This window comes from Canis lupus, chromosome 10 (genome assembly GCF_048164855.1).
Source record: "Canis lupus baileyi chromosome 10, mCanLup2.hap1, whole genome shotgun sequence".
NCBI lineage: Eukaryota > Metazoa > Chordata > Mammalia > Carnivora > Canidae > Canis > Canis lupus.
In genome coordinates this window covers 27934328-27957007 of record NC_132847.1, presented here as the reverse complement: position 1 = coordinate 27957007, position 22680 = coordinate 27934328, and the positions used below count along the sequence as shown (strand labels likewise).

General features: G+C 45.6%; 1 protein-coding gene across 2 annotated transcripts in view; it reads left to right on the top strand.

The window, feature by feature from the left end:
• Positions 1-3629: 3629 nt before the first annotated feature.
• The window catches only part of SIL1 (SIL1 nucleotide exchange factor), a 218713-nt gene continuing 199662 nt past the window's right edge, over positions 3630-22680 (top strand). Inside the window, exon 1 of one of the 2 annotated variants that reach the window (XM_072841230.1) lies at positions 3630-3788. The gene's annotated coding sequence lies outside the window, so the exon portion shown is untranslated. The remainder of the gene's footprint in view (positions 3789-22680) is intronic. The other variant, XM_072841228.1, reaches the window with a different exon arrangement.

Here is a 22680-nt window from a genome sequence, read left to right as displayed (position 1 = left end):
GGAGTAGAGACATTTGAATTCTTGAGTTCCACCAGGGAACTCAGATGTGCCCAGGTTTCAGTGTAGAGATTATCTGGTTTCTGGCCTGCCTTGGCTGCTGCCACCCACACCATCTCAATGTAGCCCAGGAAGTGGAGGATCCTGGTTTAGGAGGCCAATTCCTCTTGGTCTTGGCAGTGCCACTCAGCTTCTTGCTTCTTCTATGTTGGTGGCCCTACTCAGCTTTTCTGGGAACACTGAGAGCTCTAGTTTCACACTCCTGCCCTTGCATTGCCTCTCAGGACTTCTAAAGTGCTATTGTCCAATAAAACTTTCCGTGACGACAGAAATGTTCTATAATCTATGCTATCTGATATGGTACACATTAGCCACATGTGGCTCCTGAGCACTTGAAATGAGGGTAGTGTGACTAAGGAACTGAGTTTTATATTTTGTTTCATTGTAATTTAAATCTAAGTACTACATGTGGCTATAGGCTAACATATTGAACAATAGAGATCTGATGAGTTCAAAGAGTTTTGTTTTATCTGTAAAATGTGAATTAAATCTGCCCCATCTGCATCACAAGGCTGTCTGGAGCAAACAAGTTGATGAATGGGGAAAAGATGTACTCACCTAAAGGATTTCGCAAGAAAGAACTGAGTGGGCTTACTTTTATAGCTCTGTTAATATTTCTGTTTTATAGCCCTTGCTGGACAGTGTTGATTTGATCTGTTTGCATTTCTGTGTCTCTTGTCTGACCCTGAGCTCTTTGAGGGTATGAACCCAGTGGGACTATTTCACAGCTATATCCTCATAGCCAACAGCTGGCATGTAGCTTGGTATTCATGTTCAAGTGAATAAAATATCTGGAGTCCAGAAGGGATTTCTGGCAGCAGGATTTAAAGTGTATGGTGAAAGCTGAGGGGGGAGGGGTAAAGAGAGGAGGAAGCGAGACAGAACAATATGGTGGTGAGACAGAGCTGGGGCTCCTGCTCCCCATGCTCAACAGTCTAGGCCCATCCAGAGAGAGCAGGGAGTCAATTCTTTTTTTTTTTTTATAATTTTTATTTTATTTATGATAGTCACACAGAGAGAGAGAGAGAGAGAGAGGCAGAGACACAGGTAGAGGGAGAAGCAGACTCCATGCACCGGGAGCCCGACGTGGGATTCGATCCCGGGTCTCCAGGATCGCGCCCTGGGCCAAAGGCAGGCGCCAAACCGCTGCGCTACCCAGGGATCCCCCTGGGAGTCAATTCTTGATGCCAGGAATGCTTTTACACAACTGGGTGTCAGGTTTATGGGAGCTTAATTGAGAATGGGTGATCAGAGGAGAGAAATGATCTACTCAACACACTTTGCTTATTGAAGAAGGCTAGATTGAACATTTAAATCTCTGCCTAGCAGGGCTCTGGGGATGGATGCTGTGGTTTCCTTTGACTGATACTGGCCAGATTGAGGGCTCTTTCTCAGGATTTCTACCTCTACAAACTTTTGCTCTTCTGAGGAGTGGAAGAGGGATCTTTGAAGCTCTCCAATAGAGCTGTAAGAAGATGTGGCTTTTGTTTGTTGTTAACTTATTTAAGAGGAAATTTAAAACTTATTTCTGCTCAATTCCAAGATTAATACAAGGAAACAGAGACTTCTGTGATCCCATCACCCACTCTGATCCCTGGATTTCAAACTTCTCACCTTTACAGTGGTCCTCCTTGTTTGGGGGCCATGAAAGTGTGGCTCTCTGCTTAGGCACAGCCCTGCACACTGGTTTTAGCAGCTGAGGAAGCTTGAGCTCAGAGCTAGTTCTCCTGGGAAGGCGGTTTTCAGTCAAGGTTTTGGGAACTGGTGGGACTCAGAATTTCCCTTTCCCACACACTTAAACTGGTTATATCTGTCCTAAGAAGGAAGCCAGGTTCTTGAGTGCTGGCAGCTCTGTGTCCAGCTGGAGTCTTCTCTTGGCCCATGCATTTATTTATTCATTCTAACACTTGAGCTTATTCTATTTATAAGCATATTACTCTTGTAGCACTTTAATGTCTTTTTATAACTTGCATCAGGCTCCATTGTAATTTATATATTCATTCTGTAACTTATCACTGAGGCCATAGTTATTTTTTAAATTTACTATTTATCCCCATGGTACTAGGCAGTGACACAAGGTAGGATTATTCCTGGGCTAATCTTCCTGCCCCCCCACTACTCTTAGTAGCCGCCTGGGTGTCCCATGGAAAAAGTGAGCTGATACTTATCCTTTCCTACCCAGTCCCAGGGAAGTGTCCTATGTAGACCTTTCTGAAAAAACTGGCACTTCCCACTCAACTATTGCCCAAAGGCTTGTTCTCCTTCCCCAGGCTACTAACCAATTTGCTCACAGCTTAAAGGTAATTTCGCATCTGTTTGAAGTAAACATAATCAAGAAAGTAGACCAACTGCTAGAAGCCCACATAATACATCGATTATGGAAAATAACTCCAGACAGGTTGATTGTTTCCTCTTGGAGAATACCTGCTGTTTGGAGGAAGTTACTGCTTGTTTGAATTGTCGTTTTCTCTAGGAATCACTGCGTCTGGACGCTCAGGGCCTGAAGGAGAACCCTATTTTGCCAGTCGGATTAAACTGCTCTGGTCAGGGAAGGGAAGGTCTTATCACGCAGAGAAGGGGACTTTGGGAAGCACCCAATTCTGGCTTACATTCTATTTTGTCACTTCCTGACTGTATGACCTCGTACAAGTTCTTCAACTTCTTTGACTCTTAGCTTCCCGTCTATGAAAAGGGGATGACTGTTCTGATCTTAGGCAGTTGTAAGAAGTAAATAATATATGCAGCACCTGGCACGTGTAAGACATTCAGAGGTAGAGCAGAATTTCAGCTGTAGATGACTTTTACTTTGAAAATGATAGGTCGGGGCAGCCCGGGTGGCGCAGCGGTTTAGCGCCGCCTGAAGCCCGGGGTGTGATCCTGGAGACCCGGGATTGAGTCCCACGTCAGGCTTCCTGCGTGGAGCCTGCTTCTCCCTCTGCCTCTCTCTCGCTCTCTCTGAATAAATAAATAAATCTTAAAAAAAAAAAGAAAGAAAGAAAGGGATCCCTGGGTGGCGCAGCGGTTTGGCGCCTGCCTTTGGCCCAGGGCGCGATCCTGGAGACCCGGGATCGAATCCCACGTCGGGCTCCCGGTGCATGGAGCCTGCTTCTCCCTCTGCCTATGTCTCTGCCTCTCTCTCTCTGTGACTATCATAAATAAAAAAAAAAAAAAATTGAAAAAAAAAGAAAATGATAGGTCGTTGTTAAGTCACACAATACAAAGTAGATGACTTGCTGGTGAACTATATGCACGAATTTTCAAAGGACTGTTTTTAGTGCTTGAGACTCTCGGATATATCCCACACCGAATGGCAGCGGCTGAATTTTTACTCATATCTTCTGGTTTCCTTCTGTTGTTCCTTCCGGTCGAAAGAAATAAGGCTGTTGGGAAATCAGAGATGAAACTTCCAAGCGCCGTTCTGGCTTAGCCTGAGAGCGCAGTCAGACCCCCTGCCGCGTCTCCCTCCCGCGGAGGGGGACCGGGGAGAGCACAGCGGCTGCGCGCGGGGGCGGGGCTTAGCGCCCGGGAGGGAGGCGGGGCTTAACCACTCCGCAGCCAGGAAAGGGGAGGGAGGCGGCTATTGGGCGAGACGACGAGCGACGTAATAACTGCGCGCTCACGGCTGCAGAGGGTCGTCGCCGCGTCTGCGCACGGGGAGCTGGTTGCCGCTGCAGCCGCCTGGAATTGTGGGGGTTGTGTCTGCCCCTCGGCTGCCGGGCGGGAAGCCCAAGGTAGGGGCGGTGCGGGCCGCCCGGCCCCGGAGCCGGGAGAGGGCTCAGGGCGCGGTGGGAGCCTCCTCCCGCCGGCCCGGCGCCCTCCCAGCACTCTCCGGATCCCCCCAGGACACCCCTGCCCCCACTACACCTCGTCCCTCCGAAGCGGGACGTCTGACTGAGCCCCGGCCTCAGCCCAGGAGTCGCCTTCCCTACCTTTTCTTTCCAGAGCGTCTCCAGTAACTCTTCCTAAGTGCCAGGAGATGAGGCGGTGGGGATTCCGAGACTAGCTTTTGATTTCTACCAGCTTCCTTCCCTGTTTGCTTCTCCCGCCCTCAGTTTCTGCATCTAACTGCTGTTTCGTTAACACTGGTTCTTGGCTGAGGCCTCTGCCTCTTCGCCATATGGGATTGCCCTCTACCCGCGTGCTATTTCCACGCTTGCGTTTCCCCTTTTCCCGGCAGATGGAAGACTTGGCTCGGAAGCACAGGTTACAGACTTTGGTGTTTTTCCAATCACCTAGAAGGTTGCGTTTAAGGTGGAGTATGGATGCCTGCAGTGCTTCCCAGGTGTTCTGATTCTGATGGTCTTGGAACTCTTGCCTTGAGAGTCTCTGCTGTAGAAGATTGGAGGGAATCCGTTGCCGTATGAGCCCCTGAAATGGGGCTCTGGGTGGCAAACAACACCTAAGACCCCAGAGGCCAGTGAGGGTTTCCTTGCACTCTCGAAGCTAGAGGGACGTTCGGTTTATTTTTTATAAGGATTTTATTTATTTATGTGAGACCCACAGAGGCAGAGACACAGGCAGAGGGAGAAGCAGGCTCCCTGCAGGGAGCCCGACTCGGGACCCGATCCCCGGGACTTCAGGATCACACCCTGGGCCGAAGTCGGCGCTAAACCGCTGAGCCACCCGGGCTGCCCCGTTCGATGTCTTTAAAAAAATATTGACCACCTATCTGTAGTGTCAGATTTCTACCAAACTAGTGAAAATACCTGGCACTGATTCAAGCCTGTCTGGCTTTCTGGCCTCAGTAAAACAAACAAACAAAAAAAAACCACAAACTGCTCTGGGGGATTGAAGGGGTTAGATTAACAGAGAGTAGGTAGGCATGAGGAGACTGAATCTTCCGTGTTTGATAAGAAAAGAAACTGATGTGTTTATAAACAGTGGCAGTGATTGTTTTGACAGCCAAAAGATGTTTTGTTTTGTATGTGTGTTTTTAGCTGTCGCCCCACCCAAGCTTTTTTTGTGGTGGTTTTCTGATAAAAATAGAGCCAGATTTGGGTTTTGGATAGGATTTTGACAGGAGCCAGGGTTTGAGGATGTTAGGATTGAGGTTTGTATGATGGATTGTAACTTGGTGTGTGGTCTTTTCTTTTCTTTCTTTCTTTTAATGTTTTATTTATTCATGAGAGACAGAGAGGGAGAAGCAGGCTCCATGCATGGAGCCTGATGTGGGACTCGAACCCAGAACTCCAAGATCACACCCTGGGCCAAAGGCCACCCAGTGTCCCCAGTGTGTGGTTTCTTTATTTTTTTTTATTTTAAAGATTTTATTTATTCATGATAGTCACATCACACACACACACACACAGAGAGAGAGAGAGAGAGAGAGAGAAGCAGGCCCCATGCAGGGAGCCCGACGTGGGATTCGATCCCGGGTCTCCAGGATCGCGCCCTGGGCCAAAGGCAGGCGCCAAACCGCTGCGCCACCCGGGGATCCCTCCAATGTGTGGTTTCAGTTGAAATGTGGCCCTTAGGGTTTTTTTTTTTTTCTTGGCCCTTAGGTTTTTAAGAAGGTGTCGTCACACCAGACTGACTTTAGTTTTTCTTTAGGTTTCATGAATTTAATCTGCTAATTCATACATGAGATGTTCTGATGAAATTGGCTACAGAAAAGACTGCCTCCATTTTACAGATGGTGGGACTGGGGAATTGGTTATATGGTAACCTAGGAATGAGAAGTTGCCTTTTCTTGGATTCCTATTTTCTTGACCTTCCCTGATGTCTTTGATTTTTTTTTATTTGATTTTTTTTTTATTTTTATTTTTATTTATTTATGATAGTCACACAGAGAGAGAGAGAGGCAGAGACACAGGCAGAGGGAGAAGCAGGCTCCATGCACCGGAAGCCCGACGTGGGATTCGATCCCGGGTCTCCAGGATCGCGCCCTGGGCCAAAGGCAGGCGCTAAACCGCTGCGCCACCCAGGGATCCCTCTGATGTCTTTGGAGGCCAGTTATTCTCTGCAGAGGCCAACTTTGAGCCCTGGTGTGTTTCATTGACCTGATGAAAGGCTAATTAAATAAAACTGAAAAACTGACAATATGGGTTTTAAAATAAACCAGCCAGAACTTCTTCCTTGAGTGCTGTTCTCCTTTAGAGTGGTATGTGTAGGTGTGAGTGGTGGGAGTGTGGCTTCAGTGATAGGGTCATTGTCCAATGCAGTTTTGAAAATCTACCTCTGAAATGGTCTTCAGAGACATTTTGAACCATGTTAGTGATCAGTTTCATTGATACAGAATACCATGCTGTTGGGTTTTTTTTTTTTTTTGCCTTTTTTTTTTTTTTTTTTTTTACCCCAAATGACATGGTTAAAGCAACCTTGTCACCTGATTTGTCTTCACATGAGTAAGACGTTCTTTTGACGTGGACAAAATAGATTATTTTGGTGTAATGGTGAACATGTTTTGAATTTATCATTTATTAGCTGTATGACCTTGCACAAGTCACTTCCTAGGCTTAGTTTTCCATTGCATAAAAACGGGAATACTGGAGTGCTTGGCTGGTTCAGTCAGTGGAACACGTGGCTCTTGATCTTGGGATTGTGAGTTCGAGCCTGATGTTGGTTGTAGAGATGACTTTAAAATTCTTAAAAAAAAAAAAAAAGGTAATGCTTACTTAAGAGTGATTAAATGAGGAACACGTTAATGACATAGGAATGCAGTAACGGTTTCTACCCTTAAAGAATGAAGATTTTCTATTAATGAGAGTATTTTTTGAAAAATGAGTCTCTAAAATCAAGTTGTACCTTTTCCCAAATAGGTAGATGTTTTTCAGTTCTTTGTTCATTATGTTTGTGGATTCATGCTCTGACTTCATCCTACTTCTTGTCTTTTTTTTCCATTCATTTTCTATCCTTTCCTGAGTGAAGCTGTGCTGCAGAGGCTCTCTGCCAGTCTCTTGGAGTAAGCTTCTTTTCAGGAGAGCTAATCTGAACATGCTTACAATGCTAGCGCCTTGGTCATATATTCCTGGGGATTTTTCTCTGGGGCCGCAGCTGGTGCTTAGCTCATGCTCTGTAGCACAGGCATCTCTAACTCCTGGATTTGGTGTCAATTTGGAGACCTGTCCTTGTGAGGCTAATCTTTTCTCTTTCTGAACAAGGATGAATACTTTAGCCTTCTCTGAGTCAGCCTTAAGCTGCAAGCCTTAGTTTATCACAGCATAGAGCTTCTTATTTTAATTATGTGTAGTCTAAAGCGGCAATATTCTGCTCTTTTCTTCATGTTCTTTCATCAAGAGCTTCGATGCTGAGCAAGGGAGGAAGAGAATAGCCCCTTGCTATTGAGGTGGGGCTTTGGGTAACCCCTGATTCCTAGTGTAGACAGTAATTGAGTTTGCCTTTGGGATAAGAACCTTGTAAAAGATAGAAGCTGCTCAGGACACATGTGAAGAATCTCTGAGAATTTTACTGACTTGGGAAGGTTTACAACTAGCATCCTTCCTTGTGCTGTTTTCCACCTTGGAGACAGAATCCAGGAACAACAGAATTATGTTCAACACAGACTTGTAGTTCCTTCAGGTTCCACCAGGCAGCACATAGATAAGGATGTGATTTTGTTGGCTGGCCAGGTCTCATTCTCCTAACAGTACCCTTGGCTTTGGTGTTTTAGGCATTGAGATGTGTCTTAAGTCATTTATGGCATGCTGTATTAGAATATCATTGGCTGGGTGGTTTAAATAACAAACATATATTTCTCCCCAGTTCTAGAGATTGGAAGTGTGAGATTAGGGTGCCAGCATGGTGAGGTTCTTAAACATAGTGGTTCAGCTATTGAGACGTCTAATCAAGTGATTCTCAACCTTTTGTTCTTTATTATCTTTTGGGACTTTTTCCCCCCATGGAATTTTAATACCACTGCCCATGGAATTTTAATACTATGTATCTGTTTAAGTACTGTGGCCCTTTGGAGGGCCATCAACTTAAAATATGTAAGAATTTTCTTCCCCAAGAATCAATCCCCCGCTCCCCAACCTCTTCTACTTGGGGGTGATACTACCCTCATTGAGAATGCATGGTCTTACTTATATTGTCTCTCTAATACAGCCATCAAGGCATGTTTTATACCTAGAAGATTGAGCTATCACCACGCCAGACTGGCAAAAATGGTAGAACATTATCTCATTCAATCTTACTATCAACCTTGTAAAATAGTTGGTATTATCCCCATTTTACAAATGAAAAAATAGGCTCAATGAGGTTAAGTGACTTGACCAAAGTCAAAGTTTTTTGTAGCCAGGCTTTAAACTCAGTTCTGACTCCACCGTGATTCTTTTTTTTTTTTTTTTTTTTTTTAAGATTTTATTTATTCATGAGAGAAACACAGAGAGAGAGGCAGAGACATAGATGAAGGGAGAAGCAGGCTCCCTGTGGGGAGCCCGATGTGGCACTCGATCCCAGGACCCCGGGATCATGACCTGAGTGGAAGGCAGGCACTCAACCACTGAATCACCCAGGCATCCCAAACACAGTGATTCTTTTGGGCTATGCTACCCCTCTTCCTCTCACCAGGAGCCTACTATCATCAGCAGGATATGAGACCATTTATTTTCTCAAGGCCTTCCTAGGGCCAGGCCCAATGGAAAATGTTGAGGACACTTAAGTGAGAAAGAGTTCCTGCTCTTGAAGAGCTCAGTAAAGTTTCCCTGGATGGGATGCCTTAGGGTAGTTCTCTTGTTAATCATTCCTGTTTGACTTCTCCTGAGATAGCTGGCAATAGCTAAGGATTGTCGTGGGAAGATTTGAGCTAGTTGGCCTTTATAAGGGTCAAAGCTGTGACTGTCCCTCCTAGTTCCATTTGCCAACCAGCTGAGCTGTTTCTTTTTTCAAAAAGATTTTATTTATTCATGAGAGAGACAGAGAGAGAAGCAGAGACACAGGGAGAGGGAGAAGCAGGCTCCATGTAGGGAGCCTGATGTGGGACTGGATCCTGAGCCTCTAGGATCACACCCTGGGCTGAAGGCGGCGCTAAACCGCTGAACAGCGCCCCCCCCCCCCCCCCGCCCCCCCTTCCGGCGGGCTGCCCCGCTGAGCTGTTTCTAATCGCTGAGCCTATTGTATAAAGTATGTAGCAGGACCAGGAAACTCCTTGGCCGTTACATGTTTGTAAGCATGAGGATTAATAAGAATGCCATTTCTTTTCTTTTTTTTTAAAGATTTATTTATTTATTTATGATAGAGAGAGAGAGAGAGAAGCAGAGACACAGGAGGAGGGAGAAGCAGGCTCCATGCTGGGAGCCCGACGCGGTACTCGATCCCAGGACTCCAGGATCACGCCCTGGGCCACAGGCAGGCGCTAAACCACTGAGCCACCCAGGGATCCCCATGAGCCACCCAGGGATCCCCTATTTCTTTTCTTATTAATATCCCTAATAATTCAGGGCAGAAGTTGTTTTGTCCCTTTTTTTTTTTTTAAGATTTTATTTATTTATTCATCAGAGACCACACAGAGAGAGAGGCAGAGACATAGGCAGAGGGAGAAGCAAGCTCCTTGTAGGGAGCCTGATGTGGGACTTGATCCCAGAACTCCGGGAGCGTCCAAAGGCAGACACTCAATGGCTGAGCCACCCAGGTGTCCCTGTTTTGTCCCTTTCTGATGTTATTCCATATTGTCTGCCTCAAAACCTAATGCTGTTAAGAGAGCTCGAGAAGAAATGGAATATGTGTGGAGGTAGAGGTGGGAGGGATAATTTTTACCTGGCCTTCTCCAAAGAGGCTAGAATTGAGTTTAGTCTTGACTACTTTTATTTTCTTCCAAACTGTGGACTTTGTAAAAACAGATTTTTTTTGAGAGAGAGAAGAGGGGAGGGGCAGAGGGAGACAGGGAATCTTAAGCAGGCTCCATGCCCGGTGCAGAGCTGGACTTCCGGGCTCAGTCTCATGACCCCGAGATCATGACCCTTGCCGAAATCAAGAGTTGGATGCTTAACTGACTGAACTACCCAGGTGCTCCCCAAATCTTGGACTTTTGAGGTGTTCCATTTACCGTTTGTGTCTCTGATGCCTCCTTGGCCTTATTTTCATAGCTGAAGCTGCTATATTGGCTCAGGTGTTCCTGGACCCAAGTTGGAGCCTTTGGATAGTGTCTGATGTTTAGCCCATGTCCCATGTCCTATCCGCAGAGAAATGGGAAGGGGTATGTTTCTGAGGTCCGTTTGCTGGCTGTGTCCTGACTGAGGGCACTGTGGGCCTTTTAATTACCATTTATCATTCTAGGCAGAGGAAAATCACAGGAGTCAGTGAACTGATCCATGTCTAGCTACTTGACTTACTGTGAGTTCTCTGCCTTTTCTGTCTTGTGAAGGGAGGAGTTATAGGGACACTTGAGTGGCTCAGCGGTTGAGTGTCTGCCTTTGGCTCAGGGCATGATCCCAGGATCCGGGATCGAGTTCCACATCAGGCTTCTTGTGGGGAACCTGCTTCTCCCTCTGCCTATATCTCTGCCTCTCTCTGTGTGTGTCTCTCATGAATAAATAAATAAATCTTAAAAAAAAAATGAAGGGAGGAGTCATAGAAACTGAAAGAAGAATCACAGATGCATCTCCTAGGTCAGGTGAGGGAGGCTGATACCGTGGACTTTTAAATGGGTGTTTATTTATGTCTGGAAATAGCTTCATGCTTTTGCCTCTTTCATTTCTATGAGGCTCCCACGGGGTCAGCAACCATCTGACCAAACTCCAGAAAACTAGTTCAGTGAAAGTAACATAAAGTAGGACAATCGATACAGACAACATTGATTGGTCACACTTTGAATTCAGTTGGTAGTAGATTTTGGAAGCTTAAGGGGCAAGATCTTAAGGAAGGTATTTAAGGTTGATTTTGTGACTCTCCCCATTGCTGCTCATGGGGAGTTGGTTTGATTGTATTCGTGAAGCAGAGTCTCTATCCTTGGGCCTGGCTGGCCGCTAAAGTCTGAAATTGTGGTGTTTATGGGCTAGAAGACATCATCCTAGAGGTCTTTATATCAATTTTATTGGAAACCTCAGTGCTGGGTCTGGTTCAGATCCAAGAAATGGCTGTTGGTGGTTCCTTGGTTGAGTAAAGAGTCAGGAGGTACCCTTGTGGATCTTTCACCTTCCAGTGCTTGAGTTTTGTATTTGATGGGTTCTTACTTTACTGATGACAAAACTGAGCTCCAGAGAAGTGAAATGGGCTATATACCTTTTTTAAGGCCATCAGCATATTACTGGCAGAGCTGAGACTCAAGCCAGAGGGCTCACAGAGGGTGGCCATAGAAGTTGTTAAAATTATTTAAAGCCTTATAAAGATGCAAGATGCCACTGCAGTTAAAAATCTCCAGGGAGGAAGAAGGCCCTGCCTCCAATGACTGCCTTGTTCATTATCTTAAAACCCTTGCTGGTGAGGTTTTTGGCTGTCATGCTGATTTCTTTCCTACTCATGTTGAAGTATGTTTTCTCTTGATCTTACCCCAGAGGAAATAGAATTGAAGCTTCCCCCGATTTTAAAAACAAAGAACAAATGCTCAAGCCAGGATGCTCTGAACACCTTTACAGGTGTTCTGTAAAGAATGGGGCCAGTGCATCAGTGGACCTTATCTGGTGACCCAAGCAAACCCATAATACACCACTAAAAGAAGAGTGAGGGAGTGAATGGTGTGTTGGTGGTTTAAAACATTTCTGGAGTCAGCTCACTTGGTATTGTATTATGCTGTTTACTTAATAGCTGTCAAGTCATGGACAAATTACCCATTTTCTCTGAGCCTTAATTTCATGATCTATAGAATGGGAATAGTAATAGTTCCTCTTGGAACTGTCTTGAGAAATACTTGAAAGAATACATATGGAAAGTGGTTCCTCTGGCAAAGTCTTAAGTACTCTGTGTTACCAATCATGTTAACAATAGTAATTTCTAGTTCCTGACCCGAGACTTGGTTCCAGGATAAGGTATGCTGACCAAGCAAGTGTTACCTTCACCATTGCATCATTGCCTGTCTCCTTTGTTGATTGACTGTTCATATCAGTGGTCACAGCTGGCTTGTGCTGAGTAACTAAAAGTCATGAATACCAAGGAACTCTGGTGCTTCTTTGTCATCTTCTCCCTTACTTGACTTACTCCTCGCTTTTCCAAGGCTGTCTTTAATCCGCTCTCCCGGTTGACCGATGTGGGGATGTTACTGGAGCAGGGCTGGCTGTCCAGAGCTTGCCTGGGGCCCTCTGACAGTATGTTCTCCTTGTCTCTTGCCTTCTGCTCTTCAGACAGACGTGAAGCAATTAGCTTGTTATGGGAACTTTGACTTCTGTCACACTTTCTTCTGATTTGTATGCCCATTTCTGGTCCTTGCACAAGGTCAGGGAGGCACAGTCAAATACACTGACTCGGATTTTGTGTTCAAGTTGACTCCTTTCTCTTTGAGATTTACAACTGGTTCAGTGTAGCAGTGGGGGTGGGAGTGGGGGGAAAACCCCTGAAGCTACTACCCCTCATTATTATTGATCTCAAGCTGAGTTTCTAAAAAACCTGAGTATCGTAATTACCGGTGCCTTACTTCTATGAATGAAACAAATAGGCTGAAACCTTATTGGGAGGGAAGACCAGTCTGAGTTGGTTTAAAAAAAATAGAGTCTTTTTCAAAGAAGTGCTATTGTCTTAAATTTTTTGGCAAGCCTCTGCAGTATCTTTCTTACCTAGTCTTAATGCTCCCCCTGTTCCCTGTAACTGCTCCTGAGTTACTATGGGAGCCTCCTCCTATCCTTTACTTCGGTTTCCTCTAGGACATTGTGTACCACTGCTTCTTGGGGTCTTCCTAAACACAGTGCTGACTGGAGAGCCCTCAGACTTCCAAGCCTTCAGTGGCACCCTCTTGTCCGAACGTTCCTATGTTCTGTGCCTATCACGATGTATCCCTGTCCCACTTTTTTAATTCTGTCCTCTACCATTACCCACATGTATGCTTGGCTCTTGATAAACTGGTCCATGTGGCCCTCTAATCTTGGCCTCATGTTTGTGACTCGGCCAGTTCTTCTGCCCAGAGTCCCCTCTCCTTCTTTTCCTGCTTAAGCTGCACAACTGCCTTCTTCAGTGAACCTTGATGAATACCTCCTCATCTATATCTCCATAGCAACACTTTGATTATAGAATTTAGCATACTTTATCCTGGTTAGTTATTTTGTCTGTTACTATATGAACATCTCAAGGACATGGACTCTGCTTGATTTTGTGTCTTCAGCGTAATGCTGAGTGTAACATGGACACCATAAATACTTGTTGAATGAAGGAATACATGAAAGCCTGAGAAATAACAGTGCTGTTCAGTTCCCAATTCTTTCCTGAAGCTTTCCTTAAATGCTCCTCACAGTGAGTCTGGCATGCTCAACTCCCAGAGCCCTTTGTGTCTGAAGTAGTCTGGTTCTATAGAGTAAGTCTTTGCTTACCACCTGGATTAGAAATTCCTAGAGGGCAGAAAGTGCATTCCTCATTCCTTTTTGTGTACTCCGTCCCCAGCACAGTTCCTGGTACATAGAGGATGTTTAATAAGTGCTTTTGAATGTAGGAGTCCTGCTCTTTGTCAGCTGATATGCCTATCTCAGCCTTCTCTGTCACTTACTGGCCAGGGGTCTTCAAAGATGTTTTCAGGGCCAGATAGGAAACAGTGTGAGCAACAGGAATGGTGGACCTGTATGTAGAGCTGCATGTAGAACAGCTGCTACTGAGTGTATAGTCATGGCAAGTGCGTCTCTTTTGTTCTCTTCATCTTATATTACAAGAGAAGCCACAAATCTAGATTTTTATATGAAATCTCCAGGGACTATCAAAGTATATCTGTGGTTCAGATTTGGCATCAAGGCTACCCATTTGTGACCTTTCGATACAGGCTGAAATTTCACATATTTAAGTTCCTTGTGGAAGAAGAAAGGGAGAGGTGGACATAACCTAAAAGCTAGCTTTCTTTCTTTCTAAGATTTTATTTTATTTATTTATTCATGAGAGACACAGAGAGAGAGAGAGAGAGGGAGAGGCAGAGAGAGAAGCAGGCTCCTTGCAGGGAGCCTGATGTGGGACTCGATCCGGGTCTCTAGGACCAGGCCCTGGGCTGAAGGCGGCGCTAAACCGCTGAGCCACCTGGGCTGCCCAACCTAAAAGCTTTCAAGGGAGTTTTATTGAAAGCCTAGGTTTGGTTGAGAGTGTTCTGTAATTTTCTGTGGATAGAGACTTGGTCTCTTGAGCCAAGTCCTACAGAGACCACCTGTTTTGCTTTATCCTCCCTTGTATCCTGAGCTTAGAAAGATGGCAACCTAGGGATTTATGTAATTTATTTATTTATTTTTATTTTTTATTTATTTTTTTACCCTTTTGCCCAGCCTCTGCTGAGGCAGGTTATCTACTTCTAAGGGCCCGGTGGTCATCCTGGTACAGACTGAGGTCCCAGGGATCATTCCTGTTAATGGCTTCTCTGAGAAGGAGTTCTGAATGAACTGGCACAAGTGAAAGGAAGAGGTACAGTGTACAAAATTATTGCTTAAATGTGGTTGGCCAAAGGGCAAAGCAGTATTAATAGCCAGAGGGGGAAAAAAAAATAGCCAGAGGAAATCTATACCTCCATGGAGGCTTTTGCAGGGCAGTATCTTATCCTGCCCTGTTCTTTTCATAGTCTTTAGGGGCCTCTGGCAGAACTGCTTTGCTTGGTATTACCTTTTAGGTCTAAAAATGTTGCCACCAATGGTATCTCCATCTGAGGCAGAAACAAGCTGATTGGATTATCTCTGGAAGAGTACATGAGAAACTGGAGTGGTTGTCTTTGGTGAGGAACCCTGGGTGTCTGGGCAGTGAGGGAAAAGAGAGACTGACCTCTCACTGAATATCTTTGTGTGCTTTTTCATATTTGAGCTGTGCACATGTATTATTAATATTTTTAAAAATATCTCTGGGCAGACCCAAGTGTGGTCTCTTCTTCAAATTCCACTCTGTTCTCACTTTATTCCTTTAAACACCTAGAACTAGTTACTGTACATTGTCCCTTGGAAGTGACAGCCTTGTTTTTCTGTTCCTCAGAAGTGTCTTAGGTTTTCTCAGCCAGAGGTCTTTGGAATAACCGTCAGGCCTAAAGTACGCTTCACATTTTATTGTTTATAAAAGGGCTTTCAAATAATAGATCCTTAAAACATCCCCATTCCATAGACATGAAAAATTGAGGTTTGGAGAGTCTGAATTACTGAGGGTCATACAGTTAGGGTAGGGCTGTGACTAATCCAGGTAGCCTTACTTCATATTCCTGCCCCTCGCTCTTAATACTTATGTTGGTGAGTTAGTCTTCCCTTTTTGGAATTCTCTTACAGGTTTTCAGAGTTGTTTCAGTTGGGGCAGGTGTGAAGCTGTGATGTTCTCTGTTTTTTTAGTTTTGGGCTTTACCTCTTTAGGACTCTCAGTGATGTAGGCGTCTTTGGAAAAAAGTGATCAGTAGAAGGTTTCTCCATTTTCTACTTAGGTTGAACTAAGGCTTCACTGGGGCAGTACCTTTTAGGGAAGCTTGAATTAACAGTTTTGTTTCCCTTTTTTTGCTGAGTATTATTGCTGCTGTTAGGCAGAGGGCTTTGTTTCCAAGTTATAAATCTCTTTAGCAAAGAAATAAGTGTGGAATAGAACTAGAAGGACTTGTGTTGTTCTTGGATATAATTTAATGTTCCACATCACAAAGAGAGTAAACATCGTAAAGTGCGCAAGATGGGTTTGGATTAATATCTCGACAACATATGGCTTGGCATGTAGGGCACTCCTGGGAGACCCTTCTCACCGTACATAGCCTGTCTTTGCTGGGTGGCCCCTTCCCTCAGGTCTCCCCAGCAGCTGTTGTGCACCTGGGTGAATCATCAGCTTTCCTAAGCTTCTGGGGAAGAAAATCCTATTTTAACTATTGAAAGCCCTCACATAGGAGGTGAAATAAACAGACAGCCCTGAGGGACAGTATGTTTTAGTACTACTAAGCTTCCCCTGAGTTCACCCAGGACATTCACTCCCATTAGAAACACTGGCTGAGGGGCGCCTGGGTGGCTCAGTTGAGCATCTGCCTTCGGCTCAGGTCATGATCTCAGGGCCCTGCCATCGAGCCCCCATAGGCTTCCTGCTCAGCCGGGAGTCTGCTTCTCCCTCTCCCTCTGTGTACGCTAGCTCGTGCTTGCTCTCTCAAATAAACGGATGAAATCTAGAGAGAGAGAGAGAGAGAGAGAGAGAGAGAGAGAGAGAGGAAGGGAGGAAGGGAAAAAGACTAGCTGATCCTCACTACTGGTCTCTTCAGAATACAACCCTGAAAATCATCTTGTCCTTTCTACTCTTCATGCCCCTGGCATCATAGTGTTAGAAGGTCTCTGAAAGCTCTAGAGAGGCTGTGGAAAACATGGAGGGAAGGCTTAGTTGCTTCTAAAGACGAAGCAGAGATCCTTTTCTTTTCTTTTTTTTTTTTCCTTACCTTTTCTTTTTCTACTTAAAATTAGGTTACCTTCAAAGAGAATTCTCTGTATTACTGACAGCTCAGAGTGAGAGAGGCTCTTGCAATCTCTGAAGAGAGATTGGGGGCATGTAGAGATCATGCTTGGGCTGTCTTTTCCTCCCCCAGCCTTGACCTGCACTGTGCCAAAAGAGTTGCCCTAGGTGATGGCTTAGTCACTGGCTGGCAGCTTTGTGGCCTGGAACCTCAGCCAGTTCACCCAGGTTTAAGTTCCCGTGGGCTTTCTCAAGCACATGAAATTCATGAGTGAATTCAGCTACATTTTCAGTTAACTAACTCTGAGAAACATTCCTAGCAGGTTGATTTGTGTGGACAGGCGGGAGCCTTGTCTCCTATATGGATAAGGTTAGCCGGAAGCCAGCTCACCCCTGGAGGAAGTCAAGGTGAAGTAGGGTAGAAAGCTCTTGGCTGTAGCATCAGATAGATCCAGGTTTGTTTGTTTGTTTGTTTATTTGTTTGTTTATTTATTTATTTAGATCCAGGTTTAACCATGTACTAGCCATGAGACTTCAGAAGAGTTATTTGACCTCTCCCTATTGCTTCATCTGTAAAACTCCTCAGGGATTTCAGATATGCACACAGTGTGCTTTCAGTATATGTTTTGTACCATTTATTCACTGTCTCTCTCTCCTCACGGCACTGTACTTTTAGGGCTATATCTGTAAGTGTGACCAAAGTACACCTCTTACTTTCTTAGAGCACCAGAAGTGTATTTGGGAGAGACTGATTTAATTCTCTGCGTACCTTTTTGTGTGTTTTTCATAGACCACAGCCCTTCTTTTACCACAGGTTACACTGGGAACAACTTGATTCTACCTTTCATCAGTTGGTTCTGACCTAAGTAGTCTTTGTGGTTATCATTCAAGCAATGGTTCTTTGTTAAGAACTGGCTATGTGTCGGTTCCTGTTTGGCCACAGGAATTGAGTGGTGAGCGAGACAGAGTCCCTGCCCTCAGTAATACCACTCTAAACCCGTCCTCAGATGGGTTACTTCTTTGGGTAACTAGTCCTGTTCATTCTTTGTTGATTCATACTAATTTGCTTCTGAGAGCATAATCTTCTCCCTAGACGTAGGGGACAGTGCCCCTTTGTGCTGCCTGGGCCTTGCCTGCTGGCTTGCCTGCTCGCAGACAATGAGAGCAGCGTGCTGAGGCTGAAGGAGAGAGCCCCGCAGGCTACTACTGCCTCGGTCACACATGTCCCAAGAGTCTGTTCTTGGCACTCTTGAATGTTCCTTTTCTCCTTGCACATAGATTATAGTGTTCACTGGTAATTTAAATTCAAAAACCTTCCACCCCCTCTCCGCCTTAAAAAAAAAAAAAAAAAAACCGCTCTTTGTATTATGGGGTAGAGAACAAAGCTGGCCAGCCTTGGTTTTCCCACTGGGGTTTGTTTTATCACGTGTATTTTTTATGTAGCCTCACTGTGGGTTACCTTTCCTTTAATAAGGCTAATCTGTAATTCAGGCATCTTGATATTCTGCAGTCCCAGAATCTCACATCTTTCTCTACCTTGTTTGTCATAAATAGTGTGGTGAGCAGATTTAGGGGGTTTGGTCGACAGGAAGTTGTACTTGCTTCTCCACTTTGGACTCACTGCATTCTGGCCCCTAGTGGGCTTGGTATATAGAAGGGCCAGCAGCCAGGTTGATGGATTTCTCAGTTTCAAAATAGAGGCCTGAAGATAGTCCTCTGCTCCATCTTTCTCTTTCTGTTGCCAGTTTTCCTGGAAGTTGGCAAGAAGTGTGTGGGGGAAAGCAGGGAGAATTGCTCTGAGAACCATTTATTTGAGAACTCTCAGCAGAGAATTGCATTGGCCTGCCCTCCTCTTTCTTTGGTGTGTGGTCTTGTGATTTGGTCCTGCTTATCTCTGTGTAATGCAGAGGCCTGAGTATGACTCCACTAGCCCTTTTGGGGTTCTTATCAATAAATTTCTTGCTGGTTGGTCGTTCCTCTAAATTCTGTCACTTTCCCAGGAGCAGGGGAACGTGTCAATGTTTGGGGACCTATTTGAGCCTCTCTTTCTGGCACCATGGCCACTGAAGGCACAATGGCTGAGCCCACATGAGCCATGTTTCCCACTGCTGCTGGAGCTGGGAATTGGCTGCAGTTGGATTTAGCTTTAACAGTCACACAAAAGGCTTGGTTGGAAAGAAAAGAGCACTGCATAATTATTGCTTATGTACCAGTTAAACCTATCAGCCAACAGATGTCAAGTGCAAGATAAAAGTGCAATAATGTTATTATAATGGCATAGTAGTTATCATTATAATAATCAGCTAGCAAAGCTTTTGATAAGAGGCAGATCCTGAAAGGAGTGCAGGGGGAAAGGTTAACCTTGAACTATGGCACAATGAAGGGGTGCTTCACCTTGTAGGAGATGCTGTGCGAATGTGTATGATTCAGGTATAGGGTTGTGACCTTTTCTGCACAGCTTGAGGAGGTATGGAGCCTTCCCCTGGGGTCGTCTGTCCTGCAGGTACTGTCTTTCTCATGGTGCCAGAGAACATCTTCCATCCTTTGGTTTAAGGTGCCCTGGATTGTGGGATTACCATCCCAAGCACCCAGCACCAGTGGGTTCTCAAAAACCCAGAGGTTTCATCCCTGTGGGCTTATTTGGAATTTTCAGAAAATGTAGCCTTATTCCCACAGCTACAAATGATGAACTCCCCTCTCTTTAGCAAACTGCACTCTGTACCTGGGGTGTGGTGGTGGACCTATTATATGCATGCTGATTGAGGGGGAATATGCTCATGGAAGACAGCCTTTCCTTACTCAGGGAGCTCTTTGGAACTATGTTCCCATTCTGGTGAAATGGTCAAGGGGTGAGGAACAGAGCTGGGCTCATGAGTGACCCACAGCGGCAGTCCTGGGGTAGAAGAGTCTTTGGTTTCAGGCAGACTTGGGCTGTCTCCTGACCTCGCTGTTCACTAGCTGTTAGGCAGCCTTGCTGAACCTCAGCTGCCAGACTGTATGTGCTCATTTATTTTTCACTGTTTTTCACTACTGGCCTTGTCTCTGAAGTACCTGTCACTAAGTAGTTCTTAGTCAGTGCTGCTGCTCCTACCCAATGCTGCCCACCTACCCTAAAGAATAGGACAAGGACAGGACCCTCTTGCTTCCATAGGGAATTTTGGCTTTATTTTTTTTTAAATTTTTATTTATTTATGATAGTCATCACACACACACACACACACAGAGGCAGAGACACAGGCAGAGGGAGAAGCAGGCTCCATGCACCGGGAGCCCGACGTGGGATTCGATCCCGGGTCTCCAGGATTGCGCCCTGGGCCAAAGGCAGGCGCCAAACCGCTGCGCCACCCAGGGATCCCGGGAATTTTGGCTTTAATTGGAGATTCATGTGAGCCTTTTCAGGCTCTGGTGTTTTCAGAGCTATACTCAATTTCTTTTGAAGTTTCCTCATTGGGGAGACATTGATATTAATGTTTGGGCAAATCCCTGCCTTATCCAGGGAGTGAAAGGTGGTGTTTAAAATCCCATTCAGGGGCAGCCCCGGTGGCACAGCGGTTTAGCGCCACCTGCAGTCTAGGGCATGATCCTGGAGACCCTGGATCGAGTCCCATGTCTGCTCTCTGCCTGCTTCTCCTGCCTCTCTCTCTCTCTCTCTCTTTCTGTCTCTATGAATAAAAATAAATAAACAAACAAACAAACAAATAAAATCCCATTCAGGGATATTTTTTGCTTCTGCCCCCTGCAGCTTTATTTTCTCCTCTCTTTTCCTTTGGGTAGGTTACTTGGGGGCACTGTCTGCTTGGAGGGGCATTTGTATTTTGAAGAATCTGTTAGTTGTTTGGCTTAATCTCTTTACTGAGTAGAGGTTTTTGTGTTTCCATCTTCCTGGGCCTTTGCTGTGGACTTTTATTTTGGAAGTCTGGAGCACTCAGACAAGGTGATATCTTTTTAGACTATTTTTGGCTGTAGGCCAGTTTATCACTATGGCTACCACCTGCCTGAAGAATGGCAGGACATAGGCAGTCACTTCTATCAGAAATTTGGGAAAGAGGAAGGGCAAAGGGGAAAGAATAGTTTGGCTTAAGGTCACTAGGGGACAACAGCTTCCCTAAGCAGAACCATTTGATTTGGACAGAACTTCATTTCCCTTCTCTCTGGAATTTTGTTCTTTCTGTCAACAGACTTATATAGAACATGCTTTACATTCCAGACACTATGGTAAGTCCTGAGTCATGACCAAGCCATATACACTTCCTCCTTAGAGTGAGTTGATGAGAGCTCCCTTCGGCAGCACATATACTAGAGTGTATTGATGAATATAGACATTGATAAAATTATAATCACACTCATAAATGTAATGATACCACGAGAACTACGACAGAGATTTGACTTGTTCCTGGGATTGAGAAGCTATCAGGGAAAGATTCTTGAGGAAGTGATCTTTGGTTTAAATAGTAAAGAACAAAGATGTGTTTATTGAATAGTTTGACATGAGGTTGAAGAGTATTTAAGACTGAGGGCCCAGCTTTTATAAAGCCTCTGGAATGGAGTAGGGGGCAAAGAAGTGACATCTGTGAGGGCCTGAAAAAGTGGTTGGAGCACAGAGAATGAGAGGAGATAGATGCAAGATGAGACTGAAGGGATTGGCAACGGCAGGCCTGGGCAGCCCTGGCAAGGTGTTTTGTACTTAACTGGAGAGCACAGAAACCTTTGGAGGGTTGTTAGCTATGATGGTGAGATGATTGGATTTGCAGTGTGAACAGATCACTCTGTCAGATGGCTTGGCTTTTACCTACAACCAGACAGGCCTGAGAGGTGTTCTTAGAAGTTTCCTGGATGGTCTCGCTAACCTCAGGGAGAACATCCGCATCTGGAGCTTCCTGACCTTCCGGAACAGGGTGCCCCCCAACCCGGGGCGCGGGCTGGTGCTGTCGCTGCTGCTGGTGGTGCTGCTACTAGGCTGGGGCCTCCGCCTCCTCCAGTGATACCAGCTGGAGCCGCTGGGGACAGGGCTGGCCTCCCCCCCTCCCCCGGAGGTGGCCTTGCTGCTTGCTGGTTTTGTCGTCTTTTCTAACTGTTTTCTGCTGATCCCTTTTTTAATATTTAAACTCCGAGTGCTGGGACACTACTGAGGCTTCATACTAGTTTTTTCTTTCTTTTTTGTAAGAGAAATGAATTCATGATACCTCGGGGGTCGTTACTGGTTAACTGCCTGCGCCAAGGCCTGGCTGGGCCGCTCTCCTGGCCTCAGCCCCTGCGGTGGCCTGGGTGCTGCTACTGCCACCACCACCCCGCGGGGAAGGAGCCTGGAGCCTTCCTCTGGCGGTGGGGGGAGTGCTGGCCACACCCCCATGTCGGGGAGGCCCCGGGTCGAAGAGAAAATCTGCTGGAATAGATTTGATGGCTGAGGAGAGCTCAATAAAATGTTGTTTCCGGCTAAAAACAAACAAACAAAACGAAACAAAAAAACACTGGATAGATTTTGATGAGGGAATGAAAATGAAGATCAGAAAAGGAGCATTAGGGGATCCCTGGGTGGCACAGCGGTTTGGCGCCTGCCTTTGGCCCAGGGCGCGATCCTGGAGACCCGGGATCGAGTCCCACGTCCGGCTCCCGGTGCATGGAGCCTGCTTCTCCCTCTGCCTGTGTCTCTGCCTCTCTCTCTCTCTCTGTATGACTATCATAAAAAAAAAAAAAAGAAAAGAAAAGGAGCATTAATTAGGGCATTAGGTGGCGCAGCGGTTTAGCGCTGCCTGCAGCCCAGGGTGTGATCTGGAGACCCTGGATGGAGTCCCACGTCAGGCTCTCTGCATGGAGCCTGCTTGTGTCTCTGCCTCTCTATCTCTCTCTCTCTCTCCCTGCATCTCTATGAATAAATAAAATCTTTAAAAAAAAAAAAAAGAAAAAAGAAAAGGAGCATTACTGTGATAGGTGACTTGTTTTCCTTTAGTAAGCTAAATGGTAATTTTGAGACTGACCCCCCAACCCAAGTGTGGCTAGTCATGTGTTGTCAGGGCCACTTGGCCACTCAGCAGACATGGTGGCTGAGGGTGTTGGCACCTTGCCAGAAAACCTGGAACCTCCAGGCCTGTCACTTGTTAATATCTGACAGCTACAGAGCCCTTTGTTAACAGTTGTCTTGCTGTCCCTCTGTTGGCTGTCACTACTGGGCAAAAGCTACCCCTTTCACTTTTT